At 32.1% G+C, this 6,000-nt stretch overlaps 1 long non-coding RNA gene across 1 annotated transcript; it reads right to left on the bottom strand.

Moving 5' to 3' along the window:
• Positions 1–2,870: 2,870 nt before the first annotated feature.
• Positions 2,871–5,470, bottom strand: LOC143227048 (uncharacterized). Its single transcript, XR_013014842.1, has 3 exons — positions 5,339–5,470; positions 4,092–4,178; positions 2,871–3,118 (listed from the first exon to the last, which is right to left on the bottom strand). It is a non-coding gene; the product is annotated as an uncharacterized LOC143227048 (long non-coding RNA).
• Between the last annotated feature and the right edge of the window lie 530 nt (positions 5,471–6,000).

Here is a 6,000-nt window from a genome sequence, read left to right on the forward strand (position 1 = left end):
AAGCCACATTGGGCGATCTGCTGAGTTAACCGAAGAAAATTGAACCTATGATTTTAACATTGTAAGTCTGTAGACTTACCGCTGTACCAGTGGGGAACTTGGGCACAAGAAGGAATAAGAAAAGTATGTTTATTAAGTTGATATTTATTTACAATTTAAATAAATTAATTGAAAGAGGTTAGGTTTGAATTTCACGCAAAGTTACTCGAGGGCTACCTGCACTAATCGTCCCTAACTTAGCAATGACAGACCAGCGAGAAAGCAGATAGTAAACACTATCTCTTAGGTTACCGTTCCACCAACGAATAGTGGGATTGACCGTTAGATTGTAGTGGCTCCCACAACTGAAAGGGCGAGCACCTTTGGTGACGGGGGTTTGAATCCGTGACCCACAGATTTGGACTGAGGTTGTAATAAAATATAATTAGTTGGAATATTGTTTACTCAGTGGAAATACACCAAATGGTTAAATAAAATAATGTGAAAATGTCTACAGGACACTTAATGGAAAATGGAAAAGAAACATGGGTAAGTGAGAAGGAAGAAATGGTTAAAACTTCCAAAGAGACGTATACCTAAGAAATGGATTATAAAAGTGATAAGAATACACTACCACGGGTATCGAAATCTGGTTTTTAACATTGTAAGTCCACAAACACACCTTTGTGTCACACTACCACGGGTACCGAAATCTGGATTTTAACATTGTAAGTCCACAAACACACCTCTGTGTCATACTACTACGGGTATCGAAATCTGGTTTTTAACATTGTAAGTCCACAAACACACCTCTGTGTCACACTAATACGGGTATTGAAATCTAGTATTTAACATTGTAAGTCCACAAACACACCTCTGTGTCACACTACCACGGGTATCGAAATCTGGTATTTAACATTGTAAGTCCAGAAACACACCTCTGTGTCACACTACCACGGGTATCGAAATCTAGTTTTTAGCATTGTAAGTCCACAAACACACCTCTATGCCACTGAGGATAACCAACATGAGACTAAGAACGTTATTATTATTATTTTTCAAACTTGTTGGTTCCTCTATGGACTCACAACACTGACATCTGGGGTTTGATTGAACCAGTTGATAGCATGATGTGGATTTGCTATAATCTTCACCAACTCAATTTGTATTTGAGTCTAAGAAGATAAAAATAGAAGAATATGTATTATATGATTGTTTCATATCCACTTGATTTCAGTTTAAACAGAATAAACAACGTAGCAAGTAGTGGAGGTCTGCTGTATGTTTGATTATTTTCTTTTATCAGTTTTGATAAAATAGTGTAACAAGTCCTACACTTCTAATCCTTTAGCTCCAAGTGGTTTGTTTATTGTAGATAACCTCTGTATCATAGCACTACAAGTTTCTTTTTACGTAATAATTTTTAATAATTAACGATTTAGAAATCTTTAAAATACAGAATAATGAATTACACATTTGAACTGCATTATTCAACACTATTTAGAAGTGTAGCATTTGTTTTTTTGAAGTGGTTGTTCGAAAACAAAAAAATGTGAAGCTCATAACTTATCCAACATCACATACATTTAACTAACTTTAAAGTTCATCACAAGCTGTCTATCAAAAATCTGTGTGAAGCATCCACGTCAGTATCCATGAATAAGTATACCTTGTTGTTAATAAAAAGTAGATTTGCTTTGTTTTGAATTTCGTGCAAAGTTACACAAGAGCTATCTGAGCTAGCCATCCCTAATTTTGCAGTGTAAGACTAGAGGGAAGGAAGCAGCTCATTACCACCCACCACCAACTCTTTTACCAATGAATAGTGGGATTGACCATCACATTATAACAATATGGAAAAAGATGATGCATGAACATTATCAATTCAACTACAATCTTACACATCTCAGTCAGACCCCTCTCTTAATTCTTCTATGTTCAAGAGAAAACATTTTGAGAGATTACAGCCTCTCCTCATACAACATACAGGCATCATGCTAGTAACATTTTTCAACAACTCTGTGTCTTTCCTATGATAAGAAGCACAAGACTGAATACAGTATTCCAAATGTGGCCTAACTAATGACTTATACACTAAATAAACAGTTATGAACTCTGGCTCTCTATTGGAAGAAAGTATAAAACTCTAGGTTTTCTTCACTACAGCTGAACTTGTTAGGACTAAACTTGTAGAAAATCAAAGAAAACTACTACAACTAAAAAACCAAGTAACACTCTGCTCAGATGAAAAACATTCATGAACAAAAACCCTGTTTTCCATCTCTCACAGTAATGTGATCACATGACCGATCTCTCTCTCTCACAGTATTCTCAGGCTTTGGATGTAGACATTGCCATGAGAAGGAAATTGCTGCATTTCTTCAGGCAGGTAAGACTGAGGGGAAAAATTTGATCTGATAAACAAGGGAGACAAGAGCAAAAGGTCAAGCAAATACCAATAAACTCTAACAGACCTGAACTAAGTGTTTTCACACAAGGAACTGTGTAGAAACAAATAAAGATGATGAGAAACTACATGGTACACTCATCTTTCAAAACACGGCTTTGAAAGGTTTGTGCCAATTTCACAGTTTACTGTTTTTATTAGTTGAATAAATTAGTGTCAAAATTCCCTAGAATAATCAACTAAATAAATCTATTTCCAAATATTATTATTTTTGTTTATTCCAAGTATCGTAGACTCATGTGAGAATAACTGTTTAGACAAATGTAATCAATTAATGGATCTGGTAATTAATCAAGTTCCACTAATTGTCCAGCTCTAATCTTTAATTTTTTTTTAAAGATGTATAAATTTGTTTTCTGTCCATGTGTTGAAATGTTTTGCATAATAATATTTAAACTTAAGACAGTTTCACAAATGAACAACATTTCATAATAATATACAAAAAATGACTTTATTTTTAAAAAAAGTACATGTGAAGGTGATATTGAACCAAATTTGAATTTTTCTCTCTCTCACATGTTTAAATAAAATAACACACCAGTCTTTCCACTTAATCAATATGATGCAGTCACTGAAGACCTAGAAGCTTTTCCACTGGTGTATACTTCCAATCATTGTCCTTCAGTTTATCTGCTAACTGTCTTAAATTTGTCAGTCGTTGCTCATGTTGCTCTGAAATAAAAGATGATGACATGCTTAAAGAGATAAAGTTTTGTAGAACCATGTGTTTCTTTTTAATAGTATATTTATATAATTATAATGTTGTTAAAGCCTGAAATTCATTAAAGAAACAATACCAGATTCACCTCTTCCAACACCACATGCATACTTTTTTAAAATTAATTATACATATTTGCTAGGTTGACAAGCCTCAATAAATTGGAATTTGTCTACAAAATGAATGCTTACCACACAGAAATGTAAGCTACTTATAATAAAAATTCTGACTTTAAAACCAAATACTTATTGTTAATCCCACAGCCTTTGAAAAGAGACTGTCTTTAAAACTGAAGCATTATGTGTATTCACCTCAGTATTTTCCCTGATAATACTGGAAAATGTTTAACACCCTTTAAAAATAAGAAGTGCTTCTTCAATCTATGCCAGTGATAGCACTTAACTTTTGTCTTTACTGAACCTCCTCATCACAGGAAAAGGTGAAACACTCTAGCAAGTTCATGTGTTACACATTTCATAGTTGTACCATCATTATGAACTATGTATTTATCATGTATATTCCTAATATCCTGTCTTCATTGTAAGATACAATTTATATCTGGACCACACATGTACAAGGAAGCACGATAACCTTAAATAATTTTGATATTCAAGTAAATGTTTTACTTAAATGAACATTTACTTAGAACTAAGTTAAAAATCATATATTTAAAGTTATTTTAATCATCTGTATCTACAAAATTATTTTTATTGTGTAACAAGGTACTGTACTTATTTCTTAAAATAATATTTCATTATTACAACTGATTGATCATACTGTTTACTAGTATATATATTTAAATATCTTTAAATGCAACTGTTTGAAAATGCATAAACAAATGACTTTTTTTTTTTAATAACTTGATATTTGTTTATGTACATAGGTTTTCAAATATAATGTTAAATGAATAAAAACATGGGATCAAACCTCTTTCCATAGTTCTCACACTAGTCTCAACATCATGTTCAAACTGTATCTTTTCTCTGTTGTTCAGGCCATTATTTCTTTCTAAACCTATAATTAAATACATTAAAATTTGTCTTATAAGTTGTACTGAGCCAGTATTACAACAGTCCTATATAAATACAAACTATAAAAAAAAAGTCAAAGCTAAATACTCTGATTCTGTATTTTATAAATTGTTTACGATTTGCAGTTTTTTATTAAGGTTGCTGTTTTGCTCTTATAAATGACCTATTGTATGAGAAATAAAGCATACAACATATTTTTTCTGTCACTTTTAATCACTGCTCCTTTGCACCTAAAATGGTTTTTTCATACTATTCTTAGGTCTGAGCTCACTGATAGCCTTCTACAAAGCACATTATTGTAAACTTCCTGGAACTCAAAGTAACAATTATAGATTACAGGCTGAATACTAGTCTCTTAAAACAGTTGAAATTGACCATTGAACATATTTGCTGATTCTGCATGAGAATTTATAAAATGCTACCTATTTAAATTAATAGATTATGTATATAAAAAAGTTAATGCATTTAATTTTAGGCTATACATTTTATATCATGTGAGCCTATCCAATAGTGAAGAAAAGAACCACTTATTCAAGTCAGCTCTGTTACTAGCACTACAGATGATATACACTTTTTGGGATTATTTAAAGACATTAATTATCTTTCTATAAATCACCAGTTAGGCCTCATTCACCAACGTGTAAAATTTCTGGTTTGATTTTTCTTTTTTAACTAAGAAAGGGTGTCAAATTATTGGAAAGTGTTTACAGAAGTGCTACTGATATTACTCCAGCGATGGAAAAATTATATCGCTGGAATACGTTAAGAACTATAAAATTATTTCCTCTTGATATAACAGCTCAGTACTAGTTGTAGTACTAAAGTAATATAAGGCCTAGTGAATTATATATTTCAATACAAACTATTCACTAATATAAAGGTTTATCAAAATCATCTTTCTATTTAAGGAATAATAATAATTATTATTATAATACACATAATAATTGCCAGTGTTCCTTTGTGCTGCTATAGTCGTACCTATATGTATTGCATTGAACAGGGTGATTGAATCACTGATAGGTGATTGAAACGAAGATACAGCCAGGGATTTTAAAACAATTGCTTAATAACAAATTTTAGGAAGAAATTATGTTTAAATTCTAACGACTATTATCATAATTCCATAACTTACAGACCACTTACTAAAATTTTGTATTCGTTCACTATTTGAACGTTGTTTTTGAAATAATGTTTTCCTCGGTGAACCGAGATTTAAAGACGCCATTAAACTAGTGCTTCCACCTACTTACTTGAAGAGTACACGAAAAACTCGAGAAGTGAATAATTTAGTGTTAATAACTAGAAATTGCTCTGGGACAGTGGTTATCAAACTCTCTCAGTTTAGGACCAATATTACGAGGTTGAATATTTATTCCAAATTTCTCAAGTAATTGAAAAATTGACAGAGGATAATAGTGTTCTGACAAAATGTAAAGACAAACAAACAAATAAAGTAAGTACAATAATAGTTTTAAAAGAAGGGGTTTGTGAGGTGTAAGAGGGGCTTGGTGGGAGGAGAGTGAAGGATATCCCGTGACCAGTCTTAAAGAGATGTTCTATTTAATGTCAATCTTGTTTAGCTAAATAACACTCGTAACGATCGTCGATAGTGTATAATGCAGGATGGAGTATACAATATCTTGGTAAAGCATAAATAGGCCTCGCTTTTCATCTGTAGTTTCTGATGAAACTTTCAATGCATTGATTCATTTGGTGGCTATAGTTATCACGATGTTAAGATGGCTATTGAAACTAGTTTGTTTGTCAAAGTTCACCTCCCAGGTACTTCAGTGAGGGAAAACAGA

The sequence above is a fragment of the Tachypleus tridentatus genome, chromosome 9 (assembly GCF_004210375.1).
Source record: "Tachypleus tridentatus isolate NWPU-2018 chromosome 9, ASM421037v1, whole genome shotgun sequence".
Taxonomy (NCBI): domain Eukaryota; kingdom Metazoa; phylum Arthropoda; class Merostomata; order Xiphosura; family Limulidae; genus Tachypleus; species Tachypleus tridentatus.